The sequence below is a fragment of the Mesocricetus auratus genome, unplaced genomic scaffold (genome assembly GCF_017639785.1).
Source record: "Mesocricetus auratus isolate SY011 unplaced genomic scaffold, BCM_Maur_2.0 Super-Scaffold_100006, whole genome shotgun sequence".
NCBI lineage: Eukaryota > Metazoa > Chordata > Mammalia > Rodentia > Cricetidae > Mesocricetus > Mesocricetus auratus.
The window spans coordinates 55,218,756-55,225,272 of NW_024429190.1; positions in this window are offsets into that span (position 1 = coordinate 55,218,756).

The window sequence follows — 6,517 nt, forward strand, 5'->3', positions numbered from 1 at the left end:
AACCACACAGAATCTGTTCTGCAGCCAAGTTGAGAGTCACTGTGGTGGTTAGAATAAAGATGACCTATAGGCAGTGGCCCTATTGGGGGGTGTGGCCTTGTTGGAGTGAGTGTGGCCTTTTTGGAGGAAGTGTGATTCACTCTCTTCTTGCTGCCTGTTGATCTGGATGTAGAACTCTCAGCTACCTCTCCAGTATCATGTCTGACTGCATCCCACCATGCTTCCTGCCATGATGATAGTGGACTAAATCTCTGCAGTGTAAGCCAGCCCCAATTAAATGGTTTCCTTTATAACAGCTGCCATGGTCATGTGTCTCTTCACAACAGTAGAAGCCCTAAGACAGTCACAGACCTAGAGTATCACAGCCTGCAGGTTGCATCCGTTATGGAAGTGATTTCTCATTTTTTTTATTGTTATTGCTATTTTAGTCAGGGTCTCGTTATGTAGCCAGAGCTAGTCTAAACCTTCCTACGTAGCCCAGGCTGCCCTCAAGTGTGTGAGCCTCCTGACCGACTCACTGAGTGTTGCAATTATAGATGTGTGCTATTGCACCTGGTGAAGTGACCACTCTTGCTTCCTGTCTACTACTTCCTGTCCACTCACAGCTGAGAGAATGGTCCCTGCACCCTTGCTAACTCATTTTTTTAACTTTTGTGGGGACTTGGTATTATAATCCAGGCAAACCTGCCCCTGACACTTGGGGACCTGGCAAAGTGTGCTGCCTTTGCTCAGGGCAAGCAGTACCCTGGCTATATATGTAGGTGCGAAGGTCCCTTTAAGAGGCAAACCCCGCCCACTTCCGTTCTCTCTTTCTACTATTTTCTTAGGAGGCAGGTCACTGTCCCCCTGTCTTTCTGTCTCTGTCTCTTTCTCTCTTCTCTGTTTCCTTCCTTTACTCCCCTACCTTACCCCAATAAGCCTTCCACATAGGTTTTCTCAGCAGGTTTCTGTCTGTCTCTCACTCGCCATTTGTTCCGTGCCAACCACAAGATCAGCCAAAAGTCCCACCTTGCACCGTATTCATAACACTTGGGATGTTCAATATTTTGGTGGAGCTGAATTTTAGACTTTCCCTTTCCTCTTTGGATTTGGTTACTGTGATTCAGCTGTGAGCCGACGAGCATTTGTTCCACGTTAGAGCAAAAGCTGGAGTCCATCCAAGTGTGCTGGCACCTCCGCTAGGAAAACCCTAGATTTTATAGTTAGCGAAATTCTAGGCAGAAACTCAAGATCTAAGGAGCCAGGGACGTGCAAGCGCAGACACATGCCTGTGCACCCTCTTTAATGATCTGACTCAAACACCCTGTTTGCTTTGTAAGACCTTGGCTTTTGTGGGCTTGGCCTCCCTTGCTAAATTTTCACCAAGCTCCTTGGTTGCCATGTCCAACCATAGTTTGGCAAATGTGTCTGGGATGGGGTTCCAAACCACAGGGGCCCTAATCAAACCCACCCATTAAAGACCAAGGAACTTTTCTTGTTCATTCTTCCCCAGAAGCTGGAACCAACTGGTAGAAAAGATTTGGCTGAGTAAAGAAACAGAAATCAGAAGGTTAAGGAATAGCATAGGGAACACAATAGGGGTGGCTTCTACTTTGAGAAAGCTTTCACTTTAACAGGAGACTGTGCCTGTTAGAGGACTGCTGTAAGGAAGCTTGTGACTCTCAGTGGCTTACACACACACACACACATTCTTCACACATTTCATCTCAGTTGTGTTTGCCTACTGAGAGGACAAGATGCTCTGTTCATGTGATCGTCCAGGGTGCCAGGTTCCTTTGGCTGTCTCCTAAATCCACAGCATCTCCATTTAACCAGCAGACTGGAGACAGCCAGGAGAATGCACAGGTGTATGCAGGAGTAGGTAGCAGGGTTTGGCCAGTACTTTACTGCCTCAGTCACTGGGGTGAATGAACAAGGATGTATAAGCCAGAATGGTAAATACAGTAATACTCACAGGAAGAGGTTGCTGATAATACAGGAAACGTTTCTACCGGCATGTGGGCCAGGTGAATCCGGAAGAGATGGATGTCTAAGGTAGGGTGACAAAGAATCATTGTATCTTTTCAGGAACCTTTTTACTAATGGGATACTCTTGCATGAACAGCTTGTTCTACCTATGGTTATTTGGGATTTATTTTATTATCTTGTGTGTTGTCGTTTTAGGGCTATTGGCTTTGTAGCATGGGAATTGAGCCTATGTCCCCTGGAAGAATAGCCAATGATCTTAACCACTGAGCCAACTCTGTAGGTCCTCCTTGGGAACCTTAAAAACTATTATTAGCCATTAGGAAGCAATAGCCTTTCCCTGAGCCATTCCCTGCCTCAAGAAGCATCAAACACTATTGCAAATGACTGCTTTTATTCTTCCTTAGTAAGAAAAAGCCGGTTCTCTTCTGGTGTCAAGCAACAGCCTGTCCCAGGAAGGTGGGCCCCAGGAATCTACTATGACTGGCCTAAGCCAACCATGGCACTCCTACTCACCTTTTGCCCATTTCTCAAATATTTATTTAAGAAGCTCCTGCTGTTAACACCAGTGTGTTCTGATGTATCAGTTACAGGCATGAAGAGGGGCATGTGTGTGGCCCGATGCCTAAAGATGAGAAGGAAGGACAAGACTTATGGGGAAACGCTGGGAAGGAGCTTTCCTTCTCTGACAAAATATGTGAAGAGATACCTAAAAGGGAAGCGGGCCTTTTTGCTTTAGCGTTTGGACATTGGCTGTGGGATGTGCTGCCTGGAACTGAGGAGTGTCCCAGGAATGGTGAGCGGGTGAGGGAGAGGCCTGGCCTGGCTACCTAACCACATCTGGAGTCACGGACCTCTGCTGTGCAGGAAGTAGGGATTAGACTCATCATTCTCAACTCAACACTCAGTCACTTGTAGCCAAAAGCAGCCTAAAAGACATACACTATTTTCCCCGTTATCTCTTTTAGGTAAGAATGAATAAGTACGTCCATATGAGGATAGAAAATTTGACGTTTGTTTCCCTTCCTAGCTTTAATGTTTGATCATAGATTTCTGTTCCAAGATAGATTTGTGTACAAAAGCGTGTTGTCTGAACTGTATTCTTTGTGTCTATGGTGGCTAGTTTTGACTGTTCATTTGATACAATGTAGAATTGCCTGGGAAGGGAGTCTCTGTGAGGGATTTTCTGAATTAGGTTGACCTGTGGGCATGTCTATGAGGGATGTCTTGGTTACATTAATGGAGGCGAGAGAACCCTCTCAACCGGCGACCCCATTCTCTAGGCCTGAGATCCCAGACTGTGTAAAAATGGAGCGAGAGCTGAGCACCAGATGGCATGAGTTCATTCTGTCTCTGCTCTTGACTGTGGGTGTGACCAGCGGCTTCAAGCTCCTGCTTTGACGTCCCTAAAATAAATGGCAACTTGGAATTGTGGTTGAATAAACCTTTCTTTTTTGCTTTGTTTTGTTTTGTTTTTTTTTGTTTTTTGAGACAAGGTTTCTCTGTGGCTCTGGAGGCTGTCCTGGAGCTAGCTCTTGTAGACCAGGTTGGTCTCGAACTCACAGAGATCCACCTGCCTCTGCCTCCCGAGTGTTGGGATTAAAGGTGTACCAGCACTGCCTGGTTTTAATAATAAGCCTTTCTGTAGTAAGTTTTCTCCAACTACCTTTGGACCACCAGTCTCCAAATAATGATCCAAAGACTTAACATTAATTATGAAAGCTTGGCCTTTGCTTGGGCTTTTTCCCAACCAGGTTTTATAACTTAATTAACCCAGTTTTTTTTTTTAATCTATGTTCTGCCTCATGGCTCAGAGTCTACTAGCGAAATTGTGCACCTAGATTCCTCCTCCCAGTTTCTTTCTTTGCCTGGAAGTCCTGCCTAGTCTCTCCTCCCTAGCTACTGGCCATTTAGTTCTTTATTAAACCAATATAGTGGTCATTTAGCTCCTTATTAAGCCAATCAGAGGTTGCCTTAGGCAGAGACACATCTTTACAGTGTAAACAAATATTCCATAACACTTTTGTCCCTAAAGTTGCTTTGTCGGGGTATCTTATGACAGTAATGGCAAGTTTTGGAAGTCTCCCTGAACTTTACCCAAGTAGCAACCTAGCAGACAACCTATTCTCATTCAAAACTCCTGGCTGAACTCAATGGAACCCCAGCTAAGGAGTCAAGCTGGTAAGTCAATGATTGTAGACAAATGATATTTGAATGAATGATGGTGATATTTGAGAATAAGATTTAATTTTTGAATTAACAGATCAAAAAGCTGCTTACTGGAAAGTTTGGTTGAGAGCCATGGATATTTGTTACTTGTTTTGATGGTGATAATAAAGAGGATATATTTCTAAAACACTGTGAGATTCAAGTGTAAATGTGTGTTTGTCCTGATTATTACATGGTTGATCCAAAAGATTTTCATGTCTGCCCATTTCTTATGTAACTGTTATTTTAAATAACAGCTACCATTTAAGGGGTAAGTATTATATCAGTGAAAGTATATGACATATACAACTGAAGACAATTTAATGAAGGGACTCTACAAAGATACGAAGACTATTAAAGGAAACCGACAAGGATTGGTGTAGCATTGGGGCTGACAACAGTTATCACTTCTAGGCTTAGAAGGGGCCAAGGAAGGAAATGTTACTGGAAGATGGAGAGATGGAGATGTGACAATGGTCTCTCTTAGGCAGAACACCTTAGTGACTATCAAGCCATAATTCTGGGTGTACAGAGGCAGGTAAAATCCCCTGGGATTCTCTGCACTTCTGTGTCCTCCCAACAGTGCCTCTCATTGGCCTAACCTAATGTCAGAGGCACAAGATCCTGGTTGAGGCAATCACACTGCCTTCCTTGTCCACAAAGGAGGTAGGAAAAGAATGGGCTAGTAGATCAGGAAGGTCAAGTAGACATTCGCCAATTGGGTGACCCTTCCTTCTTTGTCAATGACTTCAGAACCAGGCAATAGGCAAGGAGTGTTTTGATCCACTCTTTGGTAACTATATGCTTTTGATGTTTAGGACACAGACTGCAGTCATTAGTAAGACAGACATTTGTTTCTTGTCCAGGTACTTTGCTGCATAAAAGTCTGGGACTGCAGTGTTGGCTTGATGATAATGTTGAGTTCCTTGGAACCTATTCTTGCGGCTGAAATATTTATTACCAATTATTTTTTCCTTTTGAAATGAGGGTGCTTTACATTTCTGCCCTCTTGGGGTTAGATACAGCCATGCACCTCACGCAGACCAATGAGATGTTGAGTCCAGCATGTGTGGCATGAAAGTAACCAGTTGCGCGAGCAGGCCTCTCACTTTTTCTCTTCCAGGGAACTTCAATGTGGAAGGAAGCTGCACTAAAAACTACTCTAAGGGCAAAAGATTTTGGGGAGCAGGGAATATACCACTGTGTTTAAGCCACTAAAAATCGAGGTTGGGTGTTATGCAGCTAAGCCTGGTGTTCCCTGACTAATACAGAATCCGAGCTCTTTCTGAATGCTTCCAAGTAAGGCGTTGCTGTCACCCACGTGATGTAAGATTACTCATTAAGACTTAGGATAACTGCATTATTTCTTAGGACATAGGAAGGAAAAACAAGAGTTCATTCTTGACCAAGTGTGAGAACAGCACCCCTATAATCCCAGCACTTGAGAGGCTGAGGCTCCCTTACTAGAGGCCAACCTGGGCTACTTGGGAGGAAGCTTTCTAAGATCCCTAAGTAGCACATATCTCTTCCTTGGCAAGCCAGGTATTTTGGTTATCTATTACCTCATAGAGCATTATTCCAAAGCTTAACATACTAAAGCAACAAACGTTAAGTAGATCAAACAATTGCAAGGGTGGTCTAGGTAAGTAGTAACCATTAAAAGGCTACCGTGGCATGACTCTGGCAGAAGGATGCTCTCCAAGGGCAGGAGGATGTCTCACCAAGATCACACACATGGCTGTTGGCAAGACTCCTCATGGCTGCTGGCTGTTATCTGGAGGCCTCTGTTCCTTGCTAGCTGGCCCGTCTGAGAGCAGTTCAGCAGAATGGCCATTTTCTCTAGAGTGAGGAGCTACAGAGGAGGGAGGAAGAGATGGCAGCCACCTAATCAGGAGTGACTCCTTCAATAATTTTTGCTGTTTTATGAATAACACCAACTGCAATGGTACGTTGTCTCTGAAACTTGCAAGAAGTTGGATAGCCACTATGACAGACTTGGGGTTGGGTCTTTAAGTGGTGACTGGGTTAACAAAAGAGATTAGTACTCTCCTTGGGGAAGTGGGATGGAACTTGGGGCTGTAAGAGAAGGCTTTATCAGCAGGACAGCTTCCGTGTTACATTTCTATAGTCACTCCTGGTCCTTTCTTACTATCTCCATGTTTTGAAGGGAATCAAGACTCTTACAGATTGGCTGCTCAATCCTGGACATCTCACCTTCCAGAACCATAAGCCTAAGAAAGCTCCCTTCCTTTAGAAGTTATTCAGGCTCAACTGTTCCCCACAGAAATGGTAAACAATGGCACGGAGGAAGATGTGTCCTATTTTGCTTCTCTGTTTTGGTGAT